This window comes from Podarcis erhardii, assembly GCF_964252035.2.
Source record: "Podarcis erhardii genome assembly, chromosome: 13".
NCBI lineage: Eukaryota > Metazoa > Chordata > Lepidosauria > Squamata > Lacertidae > Podarcis > Podarcis erhardii.
Window position 1 is genome coordinate 42650123 of NC_138502.1, and position 26010 is coordinate 42676132.

Sequence of the window (26010 nt, forward strand, 5' to 3'; positions counted from 1 at the left end):
TAGCTCCTGCTGAACACACATATAGGAAGCCACTCTGCCATGCTTCCCATTTGGCCCCAGACACCCCAGATCCTACAGAAACGAATACACAGTAGCACAGGAAAGTCAAATCACCAAGAAACCACTGCAGAATAAAAAGGGAATGTGGAGAATTGAACTGTCTTGAACACTCTTTAGTTGCATTAACTACATTTTCATTTCATCACTGTAATACAAATAAATAAATAAATACCCCACCACAGTTGCTTGCAGGAACTGGTTCAGATTTCTTTTTAAATACCAGAAACTTTAGTCCGCTACATAAGTGTTTGGAAGTTACTTATGTTTATATGGAAATTAAGCCAGTATTAATACTTTTCTACAGCAGTAAACGCACACCAGGAAGGCCAGGACAAAACACAAATCAAGGAATGGAGTTTTCCCAAAGCTGCAGTGTGAAAGGACTATAAATTGATTTCCATACACATGGCTGGCTTCTCTTTGCTGTAGGAAATCCAAGCGGAGCTGTAAGGAATGAGACATGTAAAAAGGTTTCTTGAGAAGGGGAATGACACTCCATATGCAGTTTAGTTTTCTGCACCTTCTGAGGCATCACATTCTTCTCCTGCGCTGTCTGATGTCCATAATGTGAGGTTGTCTCTAAGCAACTGCATGATGAGAGCGCTGTCTTTGGACAAGTCTTCATTCAGCGTATCAAGTTCTGCAGTGGCTCCATCAAAAGCTGTCTTTGCCAATGTGCAAGCCAGCTCTGGGTTGTTGAGGATCTCATAGGAAAATACGGAAAAGTTAAGCGCTAAGCCTAAACGAATTGGATGTGTGGGTTGCATCTCTTTCTTGCTGATGTCAAATGCCTCCTGATAAGCCGCCTGTGAATTTTCTATTGTTTGTTTTCTGTCATCTCCGCTGGCAACCTCCGCCAGGTATCGAAAGTAGTCTCCCTTCATCTTCAGCTAGAACACCTTGCTCTCTGGGTTAGTTGCATTAGCTATTAAGTACTTGTCCAGCAACTGCAGAACTGTAGTGCAGATGGACTTAAGTTCAAACTCCACTTTCTCTCGGTAGTCCTTGACAAGCTGCATCTTCTTGTCATTTCCGTCAGTCTTCTGCTCAATGCTAGAGATCACTCACCAAGCAGAGCGTCTTCCCCCAACCACATTCTTGTACGCCACAGCGAGAAGATTGCGTTCTTCATTGGATAATTCAGCACCTTGCTCTGTCACTGCCTTCATGCAGGTAGCCAGGAACATCCTATGGCCTTCTGGGAGGAGGCTTGGGCAGCAGCCACAGCGGTGCAGGGGGGAGATTCTGCAAGAAAGAAGGGATCTTTAAAGCAGAGGATCTTTAAAGGGATCTCTAAACGCTAAAGGTTGCTTCCCCCTGTCCCATTACCTCCGAGGCAGGTTTCCTCCACCTGGGCTCCAGTCCCTCCCGGGATCCGGCGGCTCCGAGGCTGAGTCGTTCCCTCGCTGCAAAGCAAAGGAGACATCAGCCGGCGCTCCCAGCCAGGCTAGCCCCAGTCTGGGGCAGGAGGGTGGGGGACCTGGGAAGGGGGCATTTCCTCCTACCTGATCTTACAAGTTCCCCAAACCTGGCCTCCGCCTCCGTACGGGCGTCTTGGATCCGCCCCGGCCGGCCTTGCTCAGAAGCAGCAGCCAAGGTTTCCTCCCTCTCTAAAATCACTCGAGATGTTCTTCGAATTGGAGGAAACCTTGTCTGCTGCTTCTGCGGCAGGCAGGGCCGGGGAGGAGCCATGCCCACACGGAGACGGGGCAGTGGGGAACCGGCGCGAGGGTCCTCAGCCCGGAACCGCCGGGATGGTATCTTGCTCTTCGTCCCGGGAGCCGGATCTGAAGCCTCATCCCTGGAGAAATTAGGAAAAATATGGGCTAAGAAGGCAAAGAAAGAACCTGAAATGCAATATATTTCTGCCAACTCTATGCCTAAACTGAAGCCCAAACACGGAGAGCTATCTATTTCCCAAAATATTTAGCTATGGACTAGCAGGTATAGATTCATGCAGTTCTGAAGCCATAGTCGTGGAGTCAGTTCCGGGGGTGGGGGGCTGTTCCCCAAGGCAATAGCTGGGGGGGGGGGAGAGAAGTGGACCACAAAGAAACTACAGGACTATCTAAATCAGGCCTTCCTCCTCCAGCTGGCTGTCCCATTGCTGGCATGAGGAAATGGCAATCCCCCTCCCCAGCAATGGGAGAGCCACTTCTTCCCCTGGTCCATTTCCACCCACCATGTCCGCTTCTGTCTGAAGGAAGGAAGGACGTATGGGGTGGGGAGAATTCTGGGATGCATCTCCACAGAACCCTTCCCAAGCAGAGCCAGATTGCCCAATGGGCAGAGCAGGCACCGGCCCTCGGCCCCTGCAACAACGGATCGCCATAAATATTCTTGGTTTTGCGTAATAAAATTGGATTGTTAATATTTCTGGTTGGTAGAATCAAATCACAGCATACCTGCACATTCGGAGTTTCCCCCTTGCACCGCTGGGCTGCTGCTGCCTCTGGTGGTGGGGGTGGGCCGGAGCCTTGGGCTTTCCTCCCAAACCATGGCCCTGGGAGAGACAAAGGACATTGTATTTTCCTGGCATAAGCATCCACTCTAGGGCACCGGGGTCCCCTGGGCCCTCCCCAATTATTGGGGGCTGGGGTGAGGCGGGACTGCTCCCCACCCCCAGCTCAGCTCTATATGGCACATGTGGGGAATGGGTTCCCCATGGAATTAACATACCTCAACTTGCAGCGCTTCCCCACGGTGCTGAACTTGCCTTCCATTTTGAGAAGCTGTGAGACAGAAAGGAAAAAAAAACAGAGGAAGTTAGCAACCAGTTATTCATAACAGAAAATATCTTCTGGGGTCCACAGCTGAGGACCTGCCAAGCTATCAACAGCTGTGGACAAGGCAAGCCAGGGAGCCAGGCCACACGAATCAGGGACGGGTGAGGCTAATAATAATAATAATAATAATAATAATGTTTTTATTTAATACTTTTATTTTGCTTTAAACCAATATAGATAAATATAATCAACCAAAATTACAAAAGAAAAATCCTTAAGAATAATAATAATAATGAAAAAAGCTAAAAACAACTACAAAAAATATCAAAGTACATGGCATAGAACATAAGCCATTATGGGAAAGAAAAAAGGTAAAGGAAAAAAGAAGGAGGAGGAAGGAAAAAAAGAAAAAAAAAGGGGGGGGGAGAAAAAAAAGAGAAAAAGAGGAAGATGAGTCAAAACACAAAAAGACTCGTCTATTGTACGCTTCCGTCAAGGTCACAAAAGATTATTATTCTTATCAATTCTCTCTATCTGCATTCCATTGAATCCCTCATCTTGGTATCAGGGAACATTTCCCTATGCGGTATCATTCTAAACATAACCTTGATGAACCCTTATACCCTAGATAATTATTTAGACATTCCCATTCTTCTTTCACCATCTTTTTAGGTTTATCTCTTATTGCATCTGTCAGTTTGCGAGCTCCAAGTACTCGCACAATTTGACTACCCATTCATCTTTAGTGGGTGTTTGTTATCTTTCCAGTGTTTTGCCACTATAACCCTTGCTGCTGACGTTGCTTACACAAATAACCTGGTTTTATTTTTGCGAATATTATCTGAAACCATTCCTAGCAAAAATTCTTCCGGTTTCTTGTTAAATGTAGTTTCTATCAATCACTTTATCTCTTCATAAATCATATTCCAAAATCTTTGTATCTCTAGACAGGACCACCACATATGGTAGTAATTATAATGTTATTTCTATGGGCCTCGGAGCTCCCCTTACCTTTAGAATTCATTTCTCTAAACCTTCTTCAGAGTCTATCACCAACATCTGACAGGCATCCCTCTTGCAGGGCAATTATAAGGCTTGCTTGCAAAGCAGCACTTTGTGACATCAGCTGGCAAACAGGGGCCAGGCTGCTGGGTTGTCAGGCAGATGAATTAAGAAAAATAAAATCAGGGGGGAGGTCAAAGTGTGCTTGTTTTCTCCTGCTCCAGAAGCTCTCACAACCTGAAGCCGTGGCTTCAAGCTCCAAAAAGGAGATTCCGACTCAACTTCAGGAAGAACTTTCTGAGAGCAAGAGCTGTTTGACAGGGGGAAGAAATCCCTTAGGAGCCAGTAGATTTTCCTTATCCTGGGTTAACATGTATGGGTGGCATGGCTATCTAGGCCATGATAAGGTTAAATTTCACAAAGGATTCTTAAATCACATTGTGAAAAAAACATTCTATGAGCTTTGGGAGGGAAGCAAAAAGTCAGTAGTCACTAAAACACCCTGGTGGCTTTCACTGATGGAATCTCCAGCCATACATAGGAAAAATATGAACAGGGACTGGTTAACATATAGGGACTTAGTAGAGGAAATCCAAGCGGAGCTGTAAGGAATGAGACATGTAAAAAGGTTTCTTGAGAAGGGGAATGACACTCCATATGCAGTTTAGTTTTCTGCACCTTCTGAGGCATCACATTCTTCTCCTGCGCTGTCTGATGTCCATAATGTGAGGTTGTCTCTAAGCAACTGCATGATGAGAGCGCTGTCTTTGGACAAGTCTTCATTCAGCGTATCAAGTTCTGCAGTGGCTCCATCAAAAGCTGTCTTTGCCAATGTGCAAGCCAGCTCTGGGTTGTTGAGGATCTCATAGGAAAATACGGAAAAGTTAAGCGCTAAGCCTAAACGAATTGGATGTGTGGGTTGCATCTCTTTCTTGCTGATGTCAAATGCCTCCTGATAAGCCGCCTGTGAATTTTCTATTGTTTGTTTTCTGTCATCTCCGCTGGCAACCTCCGCCAGGTATCGAAAGTAGTCTCCCTTCATCTTCAGCTAGAACACCTTGCTCTCTGGGTTAGTTGCATTAGCTATTAAGTACTTGTCCAGCAACTGCAGAACTGTAGTGCAGATGGACTTAAGTTCAAACTCCACTTTCTCTCGGTAGTCCTTGACAAGCTGCATCTTCTTGTCATTTCCGTCAGTCTTCTGCTCAATGCTAGAGATCACTCACCAAGCAGAGCGTCTTCCCCCAACCACATTCTTGTACGCCACAGCGAGAAGATTGCGTTCTTCATTGGATAATTCAGCACCTTGCTCTGTCACTGCCTTCATGCAGGTAGCCAGGAACATCCTATGGCCTTCTGGGAGGAGGCTTGGGCAGCAGCCACAGCGGTGCAGGGGGGAGATTCTGCAAGAAAGAAGGGATCTTTAAAGCAGAGGATCTTTAAAGGGATCTCTAAACGCTAAAGGTTGCTTCCCCCTGTCCCATTACCTCCGAGGCAGGTTTCCTCCACCTGGGCTCCAGTCCCTCCCGGGATCCGGCGGCTCCGAGGCTGAGTCGTTCCCTCGCTGCAAAGCAAAGGAGACATCAGCCGGCGCTCCCAGCCAGGCTAGCCCCAGTCTGGGGCAGGAGGGTGGGGGACCTGGGAAGGGGGCATTTCCTCCTACCTGATCTTACAAGTTCCCCAAACCTGGCCTCCGCCTCCGTACGGGCGTCTTGGATCCGCCCCGGCCGGCCTTGCTCAGAAGCAGCAGCCAAGGTTTCCTCCCTCTCTAAAATCACTCGAGATGTTTTTCGAATTGGAGGAAACCTTGTCTGCTGCTTCTGCGGCAGGCAGGGCCGGGGAGGAGCCATGCCCACACGGAGACGGGGCAGTGGGGAACCGGCGCGAGGGTCCTCAGCCCGGAACCGCCGGGATGGTATCTTGCTCTTCGTCCCGGGAGCCGGATCTGAAGCCTCATCCCTGGAGAAATTAGGAAAAATATGGGCTAAGAAGGCAAAGAAAGAACCTGAAATGCAATATATTTCTGCCAACTCTATGCCTAAACTGAAGCCCAAACACGGAGAGCTATCTATTTCCCAAAATATTTAGCTATGGACTAGCAGGTATAGATTCATGCAGTTCTGAAGCCATAGTCGTGGAGTCAGTTCCGGGGGTGGGGGGCTGTTCCCCAAGGCAATAGCTGGGGGGGGGGGGAGAGAAGTGGACCACAAAGAAACTACAGGACTATCTAAAACACCCTGGTGGCTTTCACTGATGGAATCTCCAGCCGTACATAGGAAAAATATGAACAGGGACTGGTTAACATATAGGGACTTAGTAGAGGAAATAAGTAGTGACCCAAAATTAAAGGACCTAGGAGAATTGAAAAAGATAAAACATGGTTGGAATATTATCAGTTAAAAGCCACATTTGAAAAGGATAAAAGGACTAAGGGATTTGATAAATAGATATATATCTTATTTAGAGAAAGACATTTTATATAGTAACCAGAAGACACTTTAAAAAATCTATAAATAATTATTGAATTGGCAAAGGAAAGAGGAAGATATTTAAAAAGTTATAACAAAATGGGAGGCAGATCTGGGACATATGATTGAATCCGATAAATGGAAGGAATCATGGAGTAAAAATATAAAATTTACGGCTTGCTATCTTATAAGAGAATATCTTAGGAAAACATATTATAGATGGTATTTGACTCCTGTAAAATTGGTGAAAATAAACAAATCATATAAAGGTGCAAGGAGCATGTAGGAACATACTATCACATGTTGTGGTGTTGCTCAGGGATACAAAAATTTTGGAATATGATTTACGAAGAGATAAAAAGATTGATAGAAATTACATTCAGCAAGAAGCCAGATGAATTTCTACTAGGAATTGTTTCAAATAACATCCCTAAAAACAAATTCAGGTTATTTATGTATGCGACGTCAGCAGCAAGGATTATTGTGGCAAAACATTGGAAAGATGCACCTACTAAAGAAGAACGGTGAGCTTTCGCGATGATAAAGAAGGAGGTGGGGTTGCCGGCGGCACGCCCCTTCCCCACATTCCCGGAGGCAGCCCCCGCGATCCCTAAGGGAATCCCCGCCCGTGTCATACCCCGGGCCAGCCAATCGGCTGGCTCCGGGGGCGGGGCCTCGGCTATTTAAACCTGCTGCAGCCGAGGCTCCTCCTCTTTTCCTCCGCGGCTGCAGCAGACCCGGTTTGGGATGCGCTTGGTATTTTAGATTCTGTCGCTTGTTTCCTTGGTCTTTCCTGGGCTCCTTTTTCCTCTCCTTTTTCGGTTTACTCCTTCTGCAGCGCGTTCGAAGAGCGGACTTTAGATCAATCTTCTGGTTTTTTAAGCCCTCCATTCAAAGGCTCTGTCTTACTGGCGGGTTATACAAGTATTATACAAGTATATCTGTAACGCGGGTGGCTGCAGCCCCCGGGTGAGGTTGGTGACGGGGGTTTTTTTAACATGGTGTGTGGTGGTTGTTCAAAATTTTCCTTGCACGAGTGAAAGGGGAGGCAGCTTGTAAAAGGGGACCAGGGTTGAAAGTGTAGGCAGCTCATTTCGCGCTTTAACATTCTCAGGGTTTTAACCTTGATTGTGTCGTTTATTCTAAATTTTCCTTGCACGAGGCTAGGCTGCTACATTGTTGTGATTCCCATGGCTGGCTCCCGGGTCTACAGGGGAGAATCTATTATTGTAGCAAGTTGCTGAATGACAGGCTCTTAAAGTGCGCTTTATTGGGGGAAATACTTTTTAAAAATATATTATAATAAGAGTCTTTGGAAGTGCTGAGTGGCAGTTAGGCATTGGTAGGGATACTGTCCTATTGTTATGCAAATGAAGGGGGAAGGAGTGCCATCACTTTCCCCCAAGCCAGGGTAGTCGGGGGGGGGGGGCAAGTACTTGGAGCTTGCTAAGCTGACAGAAGTAATTAGAGATAAACCTAAAATGATAGTAAAAGAAGAATGGGATTATCTAAATAATTATTTGAGGGGTAAGGGCTCACCAACAAAGATCTGGCTTTTGATACTGCAAAAGAAAGGATCCCTGATACCAAGATGAGGGAGGCACTGAAAGGCTGATTGACGGAACAGAAGGGAATAATGATCTGTTGCGCCAAACAAGACTTTTTTGTATGCGGCTCGTTCTTTCCTCTCTTTTTCTTTTCTTTTTTCCCTTTTTATTTTCCTCTTTTGTTTCTTTTCCTTTTGTATTTTATATTCTTTGTTTTTTGTATGTCTTGAAAGTTAAATAATGCTTTAAAAGAAAAAGAAAGAAAAAAGAAAAGAGGAGATTCCAACTCAACTTCAGGAAGAACTTTCTGACAGCAAGAGCTGCTTGACAGTGGGAAGAAATCCCTCAGGAGGCAGTGGACTCTCCTTCCTTGAAGGTTTTTCAGCAGAGGTTGGATGGCCGTCTGCCATGGATGCTGTCGTGGGGCCCATTGTGTAAATAATGTATATAAAGGAGACAGTTCGGGGAAACTCCCATTCCTCATTACTATGAGCTGAATAAAGAGCATGAAATCCACACTCGACTCCGAGAGTATCTTTCAGATGCTTTAGCTGAGACTCCTGCATTGCAGGGGGTTGGTCTAGATGACCCTCAGGGTCCCTCCCAACTCGGCAATTCCATGTTGAAAAGGGCATCCAATGAGCTTTTAAAGCCCATGATGTTCCACAAACGATCTGGGGCATTGCAGCTTCCCTCTCACGGACCTACAATCCCCAGAACCCCTGACAAACTACAATTCCCAGGATCGTTTGGGGGAAGAAACCTGCTTTTTAGAACAGGGATGAGGAACCTGCAGCTTTCTTTCCCTGGTTTCCTAGGAACCAAGAACTGAAAGCTCAAGTACTTGTAACAGGGTGGTTTCAGGGAGCAGGGTGGCTGGGGAAACTCCCTGCCCCAGGTGATCAAAGGAAGAGGTCCCTCTCACTGTGGGTTGGGGAGCTGCTGGTACGTCACTAGAGGGCGTTCCAGAGGTACCTCTTTCCTACAATGGCCTCCTTCTGGGGCGAGGCTTGGGCAGCAGCCACAGTGGTGCAGGGGGGAGATCCTGCAAGAAAGAAGGGATCTTTAAAGCAGGGGAGAACTCACGCTAAGGGCTGCTTCCCCCTGTCCCATTATCTCCTTCCCCCTGTCCCATTATCTCCTTCCCCCTGTCCCATTATCTCCTTCCCCATCCTTCCCCCTGTCCCATTACCTCCGAGGCAGGTTTCCTCCACCTGGGCTCCAGTCCCTCCCGGGATCCGGCGGCTCCGAGGCTGAGTCGTTCCCTCGCTGCAAAGCAAAGGAGACATCAGCCGGCGCTCCCAGCCAGGCTAGCCCCAGTCTGGGGCAGGAGGGTGGGGGACCTGGGAAGGGGGCATTTCCTCCTACCTGATCTTACAAGTTCCCCAAACCTGGCCTCCGCCTCCGTACGGGCGTCTTGGATCCGCCCCGGCCGGCCTTGCTCAGAAGCAGCAGCCAAGGTTTCCTCCCTCTCTAAAATCACTCGAGATGTTCTTCGAATTGGAGGAAACCTTGTCTGCTGCTTCTGCGGCAGGCAGGGCCGGGGAGGAGCCATGCCCACACGGAGACGGGGCAGTGGGGAACCGGCGCGAGGGTCCTCAGCCGGGAACCGCCGGGATGGTATCTTGCTCTTCGTCCCGGGAGCTGGATCCGAAGCCTCATCCCTGGAGAAATTAAGAGAAATATGGGTTAAGAAGGGAAAGAAAGAACCTGAAATGCAATATATTTCTGCCAACTTTTGAGATTTCATAAGATTTCTCAACCTAGCTCTGGTGTTAATGTTTTTGGGGTAGCATTTCTAAAGAAGAAGAAGAAGAAGAAGAAGAAGAAGATGGCAAGAATAAGCACAACACGACCTTGTTTGAGATCTAGGTGGTCCTTGTGGGATGTAAACACAGGAGCAGTCAATGACAACATTCCTAGAGTGTACATGTTAGAACATGGGGAGGGATGTCTGTCCAGCAAGCAGGTAAACTTCCTGGGGACGGACTTCCTCCGCATGTGACCAGAGGTGGGTGTGGCCTCACCTGTGCAGGTAATGATAAAAGCACAGGGCAGGCAGCCACTCTCTCTCTTGCCTCTTGCCTCTTGCCTCTCTCTCTGCCATCTTCCTTCGATGAGGAAACATCTAAGGATGCCCTCTTGGCTCTCAGCCAAGAGAGGACAGTACTATCTTCCTATAAGTGCATGTTTCTAAGTGCATGTAACCTTTTTAAGCCTGCCTACCTTCTGGGATCATATTGTGAACAGAACGTGAGTAAACTCTTTTATACTTTTATAAAGACTGTGTCGTGTCTTGTATTTTAAGAGGGAACAAAGGGGAAATTACCAGAGTAATTATTATAGAGGTTCTAGCGAACCTGTGCAAGCGTTACCGTTGCGAACTTAAAGGGGAATGTCTATAAACTCTGCTGATATTTTGGGAACTTGTTAGTACAAGTTGGATAAGGATATAATTAGTCAATATATCCTCTCCTGCACCCCAGAACATTCCCACAAAGGGTTATGGGCCCCAGTATTGCATATTTCTGCGTATTTTTGAAGGATTGCGTTGGATTGTGATTTTGAGTTGAGTAGTATTTTTCTGAGTTAACTTCCTGGTAAGCACATGGTCCTTTGTTCCATTGTGCAGTGGGGATTAAGCAACCCCCCCCCTTCCCTCAGAGTTCACAGTGACCCAAGGCAGTGAAGAATTGTTTTGTATTTTGAGATTTTTGAGATTTTGATTTTAAAAATTTTGAGAAATTTTGAAATTTTGAAGAATTTTCAAATTTTTGGATTTTAAGATGGCTAGAGCAGCTTTTGATAGTGATGCAAAGCTAGGAATGCCTGTGCTGAATGAACACAATTTCATACACTGGAAGCAGCGCTTGGTAGCATGTTTAGATTATAAGCACATTTTGGAAGCTTTAAACCCTCAACCTACGGGATCGTCTGAGGAAGCTTTAGCCAAGATAAGTGCTTGGAAACGCATGAACAGAGAAGCTAGACACATAATTTTGAGTGGACTTCGTGATGAGCAGCTATCATTAATAAATAGTACAGATGATGCATCTCAAATCTTAAGAGATATCGAGCGCGTGTATGGAGAATCTAGCATAAACTGCTTCAGAAACTTGGTGTGTAAATTAACCAGAGTGAGGATGAATTCAAAAGAGGAATTCACAGAGCACATCAACAAGTTTACTGAGATTATTCAAAGAATTGATCTGACTCCCAAAGCTTTTGATGAAGATACAAAGATAGCATTTTTGTTATCATCACTTGGACCACGCTTTAGCGCATTTGTAAGTTTGATGGATCATAGACAAGGTCTGACTTTTAAAGACTTGATTGGTTATTTAAAAGCAGAATGCAGAGATAGAGCTGAATCTCCAGTGAGAAATGCTAGAAGCAAAGACAGTAGTTATGCATCTAGGCAATTTACAAAGTCCAAAGAGATGCCTAAGAAAGTGATTTGTTTCAATTGTAACAAAGAAGGACACATTGCAAAGAATTGCAGGGCTCCTAAAGCCAAGAAACCCCACCCCTTTCAGCCAAAAGGAGAAAAGAAGGGGAAATGTGAATGCACATGGCTACTGCAAGAAAGGAATTTAACTGTCCAGAATCGTGAAAATAGACGTAATAAATGGATAATTGATTCAGGTGCCAGCTCACATTTTTCATATAAAAAGGACTATTTTAATGAGATAAATGATGAAGAAGGATCTGAAATTGAGATTGCAGATGGCAACATTGTTAAAGCAAAAGGTGCAGGTTCCATGAGTCTGAAATGCAATATAAACAATGAATGCATTGAGAACACAATCTCTAGAGTTTTGTATGTTCCAGAGCTGAGCTGCAATTTAATCAGCGTGTCCACTTTGGACAAGAAAGGTTTCCAGATCACATTTGGAAATGGAGAATGTAAAGTGACTAGAAATGGCAAAGTGTTTGCTCAAGCAAAGCTAATCAATGGTGTATATGAGCTTGATGTTTCAGAGAATCAGTCTGCAAAAGTGGCACATTCCAGCCAGAAGGATGAAGCAGATCTGGACCTGTGGCACAGAAGGCTTGGACATAGAGACACCAACGTCATTCTGGATCTACAGAAAAGAGATCTTGTAAGAGGTTTGCAGGTAAAGCAGAGCAACAAAGCTCCAGCAAAGTGCATAAGCTGTATTACTGAGAAGGCTGTAAAACCTTCATATCCACGTTGTGCAGAACAAAGAAGCAACAAAGTGCTTGACATAGTGCACACTGACATATGTGGACCCATGAATGTTCCCTCACTGGGAAAGAATAGATATATTTTAATATTTCTGGATGACTTTTCAAGATTTTGTGTTGTGTATTTCCTCAAAGAGAAAAGTGAGACAGTGGACAAGCTCCAGGAATACATTGCCATGGTCAAGAATAAATTCCAAAGAGCTCCAGCTGTGCTAATGAGCGACAATGGAGGTGAGTACTGCTCAAATGAAATGCAGGCTCTCCTGGCCAAGGAAGGAATTGCACATGTAACCACAATTCCTTACACACCACAGCAGAATGCCATAGCTGAGAGAAAGTTTAGGTCCATTATGGACATGACAAGGTGCATGCTAAAGGATGCATGTTTGCCACAGAAGCTGTGGGCCGAAGGAGTGTACACATCGGTCTATTTGCAGAATAGACTGCCAACTAAAGGTGCAGAGCGCACACCATTTGAACTTTGGCATGGGAAAGCTCCCAATCTGTCGCACATACGTGTATTTGGAAGTCCGTGTTACTTCCACGTGCCCAAGGAACACAGACACAAGCTTGACTCCAGGGCAAAAGCAGGTATCCTTGTGGGATACGCCTCTGGAGGCAAAGGATATAGAATTATGGACTTACAAACTGGTAAGACAAATGCATACCATGCGGTTTATGTTGATGAATATGGAAAGGTAGACACTAAGAACACTGTTGTGGATTCTTCCGATGAGTCAGAAAGGACTCAAGAATTTGTATATTTCCCTTTTGAGACCCCACAAAGTACTAATCTGCCTTCGAGTGTTACAGCACCCCCTACAGGCGACACAGAGGACCAGAACCCTGGCAGCACCAGAGACGAAGATGAGGACTCAGATGGGGACATGCCTGCGTTGGAGGAGGATGAGGAAGCTGATGCGGTCGCAGAACCAGAGGTCAGGCGCTCGTCCAGAACCAACAAAGGTGTCCCACCATTACGGTTGTCCTACTTTGCAGGGTCGGCGTTTCCACAAGAACCTTCCACTTGGGAAGAGATACAGGAGATGCCAGCTGCAGAAGCCAGTCTCTGGAGGAAGGCCGCGCAGGAGGAGATGGATGCACTGCATCAGAACAAGACCTGGACACTCACTGAGCTGCCTCCCGGTAAGAAGGCCATTGGCAGTAAATGGGTTTTCAAGGTTAAGAAGGGGTCAGAAGGAGAAGTGCAGCGCTACAAAGCTAGACTTGTAGCACAGGGATTTTCACAGCGTTTTGGTGAAGACTATGATGAAGTTTTTGCACCAACCGTGAGGTACAGCAGCGTAAGAATGCTTTTAAGCATTGCAGCCTCCAAGAAAATGAGAGTGAAACACATAGACATTGCTACCGCTTTTCTACACGGGCAGATTTCTGAAGAAATCTATATGAAACAGCCCAAAGGTTTTGTGAAACCACATGAGGCACATTTAGTGTGCAAACTGCAGAAAGGACTTTATGGACTTAAACAGGCTGCTAGAGCCTGGAACCAGAAGTTGCATAAAATGCTGACGCAACTTGGGTACAAGCAAGGCGACGCTGACAAGTGCTTGTACAGTAAGTCAAATAATGGACAATTCTCATATATCTTAGCATTTGTTGATGACCTGATTATTGCCACAGCAAGTGAGAAAGACTATACACAGATAGTAAAACACCTTAGCAAAGAGGTGGAGGTCAAGGAGCTAGGAGATGTCCAGTACTACCTCGGGATCCAGGTGGAAAGAGAAGAGGACGGCTCATTTCTTCTCAGCCAAAGACAGAAGATCCACGAGCTGATTGAGCACATGCAGATGCAAGACGCACATCCAGTTGCTACACCGATGGCTACTGACTTCCTGAAGAATCAGCAGGATTCGAAGCAGTTGCCAGACAACAATGACTACAGGTCGGCGATTGGTAAACTTTTGTATTTAGTTACCACATGTAGACCTGACTTAGCAAATGCTGTGGGGATTCTTAGCAGAAAAGTGAATTCTCCCACTGAGCATGATTGGGCAGGTGTAAAGAGGGTGGTGCGATATTTGAAGGGTACCATGAATTGTAAATTAAGGTTACCAGCCGTCAGAGACCCTAAGTTGGTTGGGTATACTGATGCGGATTGGGCTGGGGATAATGCTGATTATAAATCAACAAGTGGTCATGTTTTCATGTTTGGTGATGGACCTGTTTCATGGGGCAGTTATAAACAGAGCTGTGTAGCATTATCTTCCACAGAATCAGAATACGTTGCAGCAACAGAAGCCTGCAGAGAGATCGCCTGGCTTGATCAACTCATAAAGGACTTTGGGTTGGTGAGAAAAGGGCCTGTCAGCTTGCTAGAGGACAATCAAAGTTGCCTGAAGCTGACGCAGAGTGAGAAGTTCCTGGCCAGAACAAAACACATTGGGGTTAAATACCACTACATACGCCAGATGATCCAGGATGGACTTGTGGAACTATCCTACTGCAGCACCCAAGAGATGACTGCTGACATCCTGACGAAACCCCTACCAAGAGAGAGTTTCCAGAATCTACGTGTCAAGCTGGGACTCTGGGTGGTTGAATAAAGTTGTTTATGTTTTGTATAATGTTGTATTGCCTGAGAAGGGGTATGTGGGATGTAAACACAGGAGCAGTCAATGACAACATTCCTAGAGTGTACATGTTAGAACATGGGGAGGGATGTCTGTCCAGCAAGCAGGTAAACTTCCTGGGGACGGACTTCCTCCGCATGTGACCAGAGGTGGGTGTGGCCTCACCTGTGCAGGTAATGATAAAAGCACAGGGCAGGCAGCCACTCTCTCTCTTGCCTCTTGCCTCTTGCCTCTCTCTCTGCCATCTTCCTTCGATGAGGAAACATCTAAGGATGCCCTCTTGGCTCTCAGCCAAGAGAGGACAGTACTATCTTCCTATAAGTGCATGTTTCTAAGTGCATGTAACCTTTTTAAGCCTGCCTACCTTCTGGGATCATATTGTGAACAGAACGTGAGTAAACTCTTTTATACTTTTATAAAGACTGTGTCGTGTCTTGTATTTTAAGAGGGAACAAAGGGGAAATTACCAGAGTAATTATTATAGAGGTTCTAGCGAATCTGTGCAAGCGTTACCGTTGCGAACTTAAAGGGGAATGTCTATAAACTCTGCTGATATTTTGGGAACTTGTTAGTACAAGTTGGATAAGGATATAATTAGTCAATATATCCTCTCCTGCACCCCAGAACATTCCCACAGTCCTGGACAGCTGTATGCCTAAACTGAAGCCCAAACATGGAGAACTATCTATTTCCCAAAACATTGGCTTCGTCCTGGTCGGCCTAGCTCAGAAGCAGCAGCCAAAGTCTCCTCCCTCTCCGAAATAACTCGAGATGCGGTTTTAATGGGAGGGAACTTTGGCTGCTGCTTCTGCGCCAAACAGGGCCGGGAAGGAGCCATGCTCACACGGAGAAGGGGCAGTGGGGAAGAGGCGCGAGGGATGGCAGCCGGGAACTGCCAGGATGTTCCCTCGCCCTCCATCCCGGGAGCTGGAGTTGGAGCCTCGTCCCTGGAGCGTGGCCCTGTGGAGGAAGCAGGATCCAGTATGGGCTCTCATGTGAATGGGAGACTCAGCAAGGTTAACAGCAGTCTTGAGGGGCAATCAGATAAAAAATTAAAAGAATGGGACTGTGTTAAAGAGTACATGAAAAAACATGGTTCTGGAATAAATATATCAATATGTAATGAATGAGTTTTGCAGGGTTAGTGAAATGAAGAAACGGCTATAAAAGGCATAAAACCAGAAGTAACATATATGTAAATAAAATAACACAACAAATAAGATAAATGGGAAATTTAAAGTCTAAAAAGGGTGGAAGGAAGTAAAAATGAATGTATGTTTTGTTACGTTTTGTTGTTGATATTGTTTTTCTTTATTTTTCTTTTTTCTTTGGTTTTTCTTATTTATGCTTTATTTTTGAATCTTATGTTGTAATTATGCATTGAAAATAAAATTAAAAAGAAAGAAAGAAAGAAAGAAACTTTATAAAGAAGCTTTATAAAGCTTTATTTCTACCATCCATGAACTGGTAGAAGGAGCAAGTGTGATAGATTCACAAACAAGCACGGGTTCACAGTCATTTGCACAGAGCATATATTCCCCTTCCAGTTCCCTCCCCCTTCTCCTCCTCCTCAAGAGTCCTGCCCCATGAATTCCCCTGAGCATGAACAGAAAGCTCCTGTCTTGGGACTCTTGGTGCCCTTCCCAGGAAAGGGGGATGAGAAGCCTTGCGTTCAGCGTGTCCAAAGATGTGTTGCAACCGAATGGGATAAGAGTCAGTTCTCAGGCTTGCTCTGACAGAGCCTATTCATTAGCTTTTTTGAAGCTCTCTCGTACTGATAAAAGTAACGGTTTGCCTTTGCAACAGCATCTTGTGAGAAAACAGAGGAAAACTTTAGCTGTGGGTTTTTAGAAGACAAAAGGAATTTTGGACAGTTTTGAGGCCTAGGTGACTTCAGGCCTAGGTGGGGCACCTGTCCTCATCTCCTTCACATAGGCTGTGTACCCACCATACCTTTGGGGCTCATCCCCACTTCCCCTTGGGCGATGTGTCCAGCGAGCTCAGGTGTTAACAGATTTGCTCCCTTCTTAAATCTTTCCTTCCTCTTACCTGTTCTCTTCACGAGGGGGGCTTGGGCGGCAGCAGTTTCCTCAAAATTCTTTTAAATCCTATTTCTCCACTTAAAAAAGAAGAAAAAGAACCTTGCAGTTTTATCAAACTGTGTTCCAAGCCATAATGTCAAGGGTGTGAGTGTACTTAGGGGGAAGCCTCATAACAACTACACACCCATACACCCCTCGCTGTGGGTTAAACCACAGAGCCTAGGACTTGCCGATCGGAAGGTCGGCGGTTCGAATCCCCGCGACTGGGTGAGCTTCCGTTCCTCGGTCCCTGCCCCTGCCAACCTAGCAGTTCGAAAGCACGTCAAAGTGCAAGTAGATAAATAGGTACCGCTCCAGCGGGAAGGTAAACGGCGTTTCCGGGCGCTGCACTGGTTTCGCCAGAAGTGGCTTAGTCATGCTGGCCACATGACCTGGAAAAACTGTCTGCGGACAAACGGCCAGTAAAGCGAGATGAGCGCCGCAACCTCAGAGTCGGCCACGAGTGGACCTAATGGTCAGGGGTGCCTTTACCTTTACCTATTGTGAAGGTGACGGTTCCTGCGTTTCGGGGGAACTGAAGCCATAGGGGAGAGGCATGCCTTATGCCGCCACCTCATAGGGAACCTAACTACTATGTTCCTCCTTTATAAGTGGCTCCGTGGTAGAGAATCTCCCTTGCAGACAGAAGGGCCTCGATTCAATCCTTATTTGCAGTGAGTTAGGTGCAGCCATGGCAGATACCTGTATCTCCACCAGCTGGCATTCTGCGCCACCTTTTTAGTTGTTTTCTCGCTGCTGCATCATTCATCCGTCTTGACATCCAAGTAACATCAACAGCGAGAAGCCAAGTCAGGAGAGCAGGGAGGGGAAGAGAGATCAAGGATTCGGATGGAAGAGGGACCTCAAGCAGTTGCGGAAGTTGTGCTGGGACCCGTTGGGTTGCCTTCCGAGTCTGGATAATGCATTATTGTTGAAGAGAATACCTGGATTATAAGTATGCCAAAAGAACACGCATGACCTGACGTGTTATTATCAAGCTGCGTTCTTGCTGGACACTGAGCTGCTTTCAAAAGATCACTGAGGTGAGTAGCACAGCATCTTGGACCAGGGAGTCAAAATCTCAGAAGCGTCAATTTGGAAAGCTGAATTCAAGGGATGCAATAGCTGAAACCAGCTCTCGCCACGTGGGGGCAGCAAAATACAGTTTTTGAAAGCATCTGCGTTACATCCTATGGTGTATTGTCACTAACTAAATGAATACTTGTCATTTGGAAGGCTATAGAAGGGCAAGAAGCAGGTTTGAATTTGTGTTGGGAATCTATCAATACCAGCCTTGGATTATATTAAATAAAAATTTTACCTGGACATGTGCCGAGCTCCATTTTCAGCATTACCAGAACAATTATCCTGGATAGCTCAGTAGAGCACGAGACCCTTAATCTCCGGGTTGTGGGTTCAAGCCCCATGTGGGGCAAAATGATTCCTGCATTGCAGGGGGTTGGACTAGATGTCCTCAAGGTCCCTTCCAACTCCACAATTCTGTGATTTATTCTATGGCCATATACTCTGAGACTAAAGGTTTAGCTGTACCCCCCCAGACCCATCCCACAAAGTAGCAAGATCGTGAAACTTTGGGAAATTCTTTTTAAAATGAGCCTAGGGCTTGCCATTCGGAAAGTCGGCTGTTCGAATCCCCGTGATGGGGTGAGCTCCCCTGGTTTGGTCCCTGCTCCTGCCAACCTAGCAGTTCGAAAGCACAAAGTGCAAGTAGATAAATAGGTACTACTCCAACGGGAAGGTAAACGGCGTTTCTGTGTGCTGCACTGGTTTCGCCAGAAGTGGCTTAGTCATGCTGGCCACATGACCTGGAAAAACTGTCTGCGGACAAACGGCCAGTAAAGCGAGATGAGCGCTGCAACCCCAGAGTTGTTCCGACTGGACTTAACTGTCGAGGTCCCTTTACCTTTTAGAACATGTTTAGGAACGATGAGTGTGTAGGTTGCCATTATAATGGAATGACGTCATGACTTGAAGGTGTGATGTATACACAGCCTTAGAGTTAAGAAAAGAGAGGCATGGAAAGGCCGTATGGTTCAACCTTGTACTCAACCAGATATTCACAACAGAAAATATAATCTGGGGACCACAGCTGAGGACCTGCCAAACTATCAACAGCTGTGGACAAGTCAAGCCAGGGAGCCAGGCCACATGCATCAGTGACGGGTGACGCTGATGATAATAATAATCATCATCATCTTTTCCACTCATCCCTCTGCCCATAAAATATTTCCTTTCCAAATTCAGGTGGGTCAAGGCTAGCTATCTTTACCCAACTTTTGGGGAAAGACACTCTGTACATGCTCAGAAGTGCTCAGTTCTTTATTATTGTTCTAGGGACGAATGCCAGAATTTCAAAAGAGCTTCTGGGACTAAACCCTGCTAGTTCAAGAAATGCTGATGGGCTAATTTTTTGGATGCAGTTCATGTATGAGTAGCCAGGGAGCATCAGTGCAAGATTTTGCATTGCTGCCTTTTCCCTGAGAGCTGCACCATGTCACCATCAGGGCAATCCAGTCTCCAGAATTAGCAAAATCAATTGTTTTTATCTGGCCAGCTTATCCCCCAGCTGTTAAGTAATTCCAGTCCCTGTATTGATGTAACAGCTCATCTGACCCTTCCAAAGTGGGTGCTAAAATAAGTAACAGGTCACCAAGTGGAAAGAGAGCCTGTGGAGCCAACATAATAAGAATCTATGAGGATTTTATTTATAATAATAGGATTCTATTCTATGGGTAGCCAGGGAGGGCCAGGGCGAGATTGCACATCACTGCATTTCCCTGAGAGCTGCGCCATGGCATCATCCAGGCAAGGCCCATCGCATCTCCCCTGTAGGCTGCCAGATGGACCCCAGAAGCTGCAGGACGTCCATTTGCAGTGTGGCCACCTGGGTGTTTGGCTGAAAAGCAGGAGAAGAAGGCCAAGGCACTAGTAATGAGGAGGGCCAAGTCCCAGCGGAGGATGACTTGGCAGCTCGACGCCTGGTGTCCCATCAAATCAGCCGTGTCCAGTGAGCAGCGCGTAGGGCAACTGCAAAGCCAGGGAGACCAAGCGCAGGGCCTTGAGAGACTGGGCACATGGAGAGGCCAGGAGAGCGCGGGTGATCGCTGTGTAGCAGGCCGCCCTGACTGCGAATGGGAGCACAAAACCCAAGGCCACTTGCACCAGGCTGACTGCGCTGTGACGTCTGCTATCCTGCAGAGGTGAACACCCCTATAGTCCTCAATGTGGGCGTACATGGGGCAGTGCCAAAGCCGCGGAGAACAGCCACACCAGCCCTGAGCAAAGCCGACCCCAGCAGGTGGTGGAGGAGTGCAGGCGATGGGCGACAGGTGCCCCCACAATCAGACGTCTCTGCCACTTTGCTTCTCATTGCTTTGGTTGTATTCTGTTTTACTCTGACTGTTGGGAAGCCTTGCGTATTACAAGCGAGCTCTCTGTCTCCCATAAGGAGCAAGAGCTGGGTATTTTTGTCCTTTTCAGCTGAAAAGCAGGAGAAAAGGAAAAATGGTCAAGGACAATGGGAGTTGTAATCGAGCGTCACCTGTAGGAGGGCCGCAGTTCCCAAAACCGCCTTATTAGTGTAAGTCTTTTTACAGAAATGCGTCCACAGCATGAACACGTACACTCAACTTGTAGCGTGTTCTCCCCACTACATGCAAATTTCCCCTTCCTCTTACCTGTTCTTTTCATGGGAGGCTTTGGCAGCAGCCACAGTGGTGCACAAAGGAGATATATGCGTTTCCTGCATACAGATAACATCCCATTCCCCCCCCCCCTTTAATATACACTCTATATCTTTTACGTTTACTATTAAAACCTTTTACATTCCATGAACTACATTTTAACAACATACTTCTTTATTAAATTAAAGTGGTCTCTCTGTATCTAATACTGTATAGTTTCTAAATTTGTATTTAAAAACCTTAATAAATATTTATATATATATAAAAAAATACTGTATAGTTTCAACCAGAAAAAAAAATCCGATGTCTGTTAATCACGTTGTTTGTAGTAGGAAATTTCAGTCTCCAAAAGATTTTAGTATCTTCTACAGTGGTCTTCTTTTGGAGGGAGGCTTGGGCAGCAGCCACAGCAGTGGAGGTGGGAGATCCTGCAAGAAAGAAGGGATCTTTAAAGCAGGGAAGAACTTGACGTTAAGGGCTGTTTGGGGGTAAGAACCCCTGAACATGTGAATGGTCTGTCACAGACCAAACACCAGAGACAGAACGTCACCTGGGACACCCATTCAGCTGTCACACCCACCCCAGGAACTTAAAGAAGATGTTCCATTATTTTAATGTTGTATTTTATTTTTGTTTTTAAGTTGTAATCATTCATCTTGTTTTTATTATTGCTTGTAAGCCGCTCTGAGCCCGGCCTTGGCTGGGGAGGGCGGGGTATAAATAAAAAATTATTATTATTATTATTATTACTGCTGAGCCTACAAGAGCTGCCTTTTGGCAGGAACAATCTGATTGACCCCCTGCTTGGAGGTTTCCCACAGGCTTCTGGGTGGCTCCTGGGAGAAGAGGATGCTGGACGAGTTGAGCCCTTGGTCTTATCCAGCAGGCCGTTCTTAGGTGTTTCATAAGCCCCCCCCTCCTTCCCCCTGCCCCTGTACCTGCGACTCATCTGTCCTTTTCCTGGGCTCCATTCCCTTCAGGGAGGTGGTTCCCAGGCTGCTGCTTTCTCTCGCTGCAAAGCAAACGAAGGTATCAGCAGGTGCCTAGCTCCCCTCCAAGATAGCACCAGTCTGAGGCATGAGGGCCAGGGACATGGGAGGGAAGCATTTTCTCCTACCTCATCTTAGAAGCTTTCCCCACTTGGCCTCCGTACGGGCATCTGGGCTCCATCCCGGCTGGCGTAGCTCAGAAGCAGCAGCCAAAGTCTCCTCTCTCACAGAAATTAGCTGAGCAGCTGTCTTAATGGGAGGAAGCTTTGGCTGCTGCTTCTGCGCCAATCAGGGCCGGGAAGGAGCCATGCCCCACAGAGAAGGGGCAGTGGGGAAGAGGCGAGAGGGATGGCAACCAGGAACCACAGGGATGTCCTCTGGTCCTTTATCAAAACCCCGCGACGGTTTGAATCCTCGTGCCGGGGTGAGCTCCCGTTGCTCGGTCCCTACTCCTGCCAACCTAGCAGTTCGAAAGCACGTCAAAGTGCAAGTAGATAAATAGGTCCTGCTCCGGCGGGAAGGTAAATGGCATTTCCGTGTGCTGCTCTGTTTTGCCAGAAGCAGCTTAGTCATGCTGGCCACAGGACCCAGAAGCTGTCTGCGGACAAACGCCGGCTCCCTCGGCCAGTAAAGCGAGATGAGCGCCGCAACTGGACCTAACGGTCAGGGGTCCCTTTACCTTTACCTTAAGTTAGCAAAAATGTGTAGAACAAGGGCAAATAACTGCTGGAAATGTCAAGAAAAAGAAGGTACCTTTTACCATATGTGGTGGTCATGTAAAGTAATAAAAAGCTTTTGGGAGATGATATATAATGAAATGGGGGGGGTGGAGTTTAAAATAATATTTGTTAAAAAACCAGAAGCTTTTCTATTAGGAGTTATTTTCTAGTTGGTCATCTTTCTATAACTTTGGGCACATGTTCCAAGAGTTCCCTTACGCTTAAACCTGGAACCAGCTGCCCCTGTGGCTTCGCCAAATTTCGATGACACGGGGAAAGGTTTGCCAGCAGTTTCACTCACAAGAGGGGCGGAAATACAGCTTGTAAGACATATTCCACTTTTTCATGTTTGACCTAATCACACGCTTGGCGACATGGATGTAATCAGCATTTACATGTAGCTCTGAGCCAGTCATTGCAGAGGTTCAGCCCCAAACATTTTGCTGTATCAGTTGAAGGATCCCCACCCGATTCCACATGCAGAAGGCAAGTGGACTGGCAGTTGAATTCATGGCTGTGGGCTCACGATACCTCTAAAGCACATTTGAAGAACATTTCCCGCTTGGACTACTGCAATGTGCTCTACGTGGGGCTACCTTTGAAGGTAACTCGGAAACTACAACTAATCCAGAACGCGGCAGCCAGACTGGTGACTGGGGGCGCCACCGAGACCACATGACACCGGTCTTGAAAGACCTACATTGGCTCCCAGTACGTTTCCGAGCACCATTCAAAGTGCTGGTGTTGACCTTTAAAGCCCTAAACGGCCTCGGCCCAGTATACCTGAAGGAGCGTCTCCAACCCCATCGTTCTGCCCAGATGCTGAGGTACAGTGCCGAGGGCCTTCTGGCGGTTCCCTCACTGCGAGAAGCAAAGCTACAGGGAACCAGGCAGAGGGCCTTCTCGGTAGTGGCACCCACCCTATGGAATGCCCTCCCATCAGATGTCAAAGCGATAAACAACTATCTGACTTTTAGAAGACATCTTAAGGCAGCCCTGTTCAGGGAAGTTTTTATGTGTGATATTTTAGTGTATTTTTGGTTTCTATGGAAGCCGCCCAGAATGGCTGGGGAAACGCAGCCAGATGGGCAGGGTACAAGTAATAAATTATTATTATTATTATTATTATTATTATTATTATTATTAGTATTAAGCAAACTGATGGTGCCCAGAATTCTTTGAAGGGGGAGATGTGCTTCAGATGTGCTATATAGTGTACACACAGCCTTAATTCAATGTTGGTGACAGAGCAATGTGCTCCGCTGTGCTGGAAGGTAGTAGGCTGGCTAGCTTAGAGCAGTGTTTCCCAACCTTGGGTCTCCAGCTGTTTTTGGACTACAACTCCCATCATCCCTTGCTAGCAAGACCAATGGTCAGGGATGATGGGAATTGTAGTCCAACAGCAGCTGGAGACCCAAGGTTGGGAAACACTGGCTTAGAGGGCACAGGACAGGCCTCCAGTATCTGGCCACTCCCTCCATTGCAGGGAGGGCAGCTGCCTTACTCTGCCTAATAGAAGGACCGGCCCCGCTTATTTGTACGATGTTGCCAGTGTCACGATGGGACCTGGTTTGTGGGGAACAGAGCGGCCCCTGAGAATGCAGAAGTTGGTCCCCCATTCTTTACAAAGCTTCCTCTGCCCATCAGCCGAGCCTGAGTCACAAGTTCCTCTCTTGTCTACGCTGTGTTTCATGTCCTTTTAATTTTTGAAGGTGCCTTGCATATGATAATTCAGGAACAGATATTTAAGTCAGTGTGAATCATAACCCGATCAGCTTAAATTTTCAGACCTTGCCAGGAATTATATTTTGAAATTGGAATAAAATACTACTAAAAAAGAGAGGAAGAAATAATAAGAAAAACGAAAGAAGTGCTCTCTCTCCCCTTCTCTCTCTCTTATCCAAACCTGTCAAAAGTACAGTGGTACCTTGGGTTAAGTACTTACTTAATTCGTTCCGGAAGTCTGTTCTTAACGTGAAACTGTTCTTAACCTGAGGTACCACTTTAGCTAATGGGGCTTCCCGCTGCTGCAGCACGATTTCTGTTCTCATCCTGAGGTAAAGTTCTTAACCCGAGGTACTATTTCTGGGTTAGCAGAGTCTGTAACCTGTAAGTGTCTGTAAGCGTATGTAACCTGAAGCGTATGTAACCCGAGGTACCACTGTAATACTATGGGGCACAAGTACATGAGTTCTTATTAGCATGTCTGCCTTTCAAATTAAATTTCATGGGTACGATCCTATACCTCAGATCCATGGGCTGAGAGGCTTTAGAACAGCATTTCCCAAACTTCGGCGTCCAGTGGTTTTTGGACTACAACTCCCATTATCCCTAGTGTTGTAAACAAAAACTGCTCCCTTTCCCTTATGGGGGACACAAGAGCCCTTATAGAGTCCTTTCTAGGTTCTCCATTGGTAAGAGAAAATAACAGAGGCCAACCAGAGAATATTGAGAAGCAAAGCAGCTCGTAAGCCTGATCTTTATTAAAGCTGTTACAACAGGGTGCTCCCCCCACATGCAGGAGAGAGGAGGAGGACCCCGAACCAACTGTGCAAGCCCTTATATAGACTTTTGAACTGCCCACCCTGGAGCCCAAGACCACCCCCCAGTTCATCATATATACATCAGAGAAGGGGCGGACTACAACAGAAATGTGAGTGCCTTGTTTTTATCCTGTCTGCCAGGTTACCTGATTGGATTACCTGGGGATCCTGGCCACTCTTTTGTTATGATAACAACTATTGTGGGGTTTCAGACATGTGGTTTATACATTTATGTATGTGCTTGCTTGGTACATTTATGAACTTTTATTTTCTATATATAAGACCTAAAAATTCTTATAACACTACCTAGTAGGACCAGTGGTCAGGGATGATGGGATTTGTAGTTCCAAAACAGCTGGACACCCAAGTTTGAGAAACCGTGATTTAGAAGATGGAGTGAGCTCAGCAGAACCAGAGCTATGTTGCCCAATGGACATGGCATGCACCCCAGTGGAACACCCGTGATGCACTGAGATTAAACACCACTGATGAAGATAATCCAGTAAACCAATCAAAAACAGGGTGGAGGTATGGACAGGATATAGGCGGAGCACACATGCCAAATCCTATGGCGCTTCATTCCCCAGGCACACCCCTGTTGACAAGACTTTGGACCAGGTCCAGGCCTGGCATGATAAATTTCCCTCTCATTGACCTCGATGGGAGGGAGAAAGGAAAAACAGCTTTTGCCACCCGCTGTGGCAGAGAAATGGAGATGTGGGTGGCGCTGTGGTCTAAACCACCGAACCTCTTGGGCTTGCCGATCAGAAGGTTGGCGGTTCGAATCTCCGTGACGGGGTGAGCTCCCGTTACTCTGTCCCAGCTCCTGGCAACCTAGCAGTTCGAAAGCACGCCAGTGCAAGTAGATAAATAAGTACAGCTGTGGTGAGAAAGGTAAACGGCGTTTCCGTGCGCTCTACTTTCTGTCACGGTGTTCCGTTGCGCCAGAAGCGGTTTAGTCATGCTGGCCACATGACCCGGAAAGCTGTCTGTGGACAAACGCCGGCTCCCTTCTGTATTATTATTATTTTTATCTTATGTTGTATCGTTGTATTAATTTTATCTTTACTTGTACCAATGTACCTGCATCTTTTCTGCTATTGCAATAAGAATCACGAGTTGAGGGCTATGAATGAGAAATGACATAGTTGTCCGTGGCTACACATCGCCATCTACTGAGTCTACAGTATACACACACCAATTCACAAGTTCAAATGACTTTATTCAAAAGCATGGCTACATAGACAATCGCACCTATATATGCAAAGTAGAGGAAAAACACCCAAAATCCTGTCTTCATTTCCTCTCTTATCGATCTGCCCCCAGGCATCACGCAAAGCCTTCCTGAAAATCAGAACACAAACAATA

At 46.4% G+C, this 26010-nt stretch overlaps 1 protein-coding gene and 2 pseudogenes across 3 annotated transcripts in view; all 3 read right to left on the reverse strand.

The window, feature by feature from the left end:
* Positions 1 to 246: 246 nt before the first annotated feature.
* On the reverse strand, positions 247 to 1569 carry LOC309327141 (14-3-3 protein theta pseudogene; annotated as a pseudogene). Its single transcript has 2 exons — positions 1390 to 1569; positions 247 to 1305 (listed from the first exon to the last, which is right to left on the reverse strand). The product of its transcript is annotated as a 14-3-3 protein theta pseudogene (transcript).
* A 2807-nt stretch (positions 1570 to 4376) lies between these two features.
* On the reverse strand, positions 4377 to 5455 carry LOC309327434 (14-3-3 protein theta pseudogene; annotated as a pseudogene). The gene is made up of 2 exons (XR_014161593.1): positions 5276 to 5455; positions 4377 to 5191 (listed from the first exon to the last, which is right to left on the reverse strand). The product of XR_014161593.1 is annotated as a 14-3-3 protein theta pseudogene (transcript).
* A 13933-nt stretch (positions 5456 to 19388) lies between these two features.
* Positions 19389 to 26010, reverse strand: part of LOC309328256 (uncharacterized protein) — a gene marked incomplete at its 5' end in the record, with an annotated part of 174132 nt that continues 167510 nt past the window's right edge. The window contains one exon of the mRNA XM_081838335.1: positions 19389 to 19604. The remainder of the gene's footprint in view (positions 19605 to 26010) is intronic.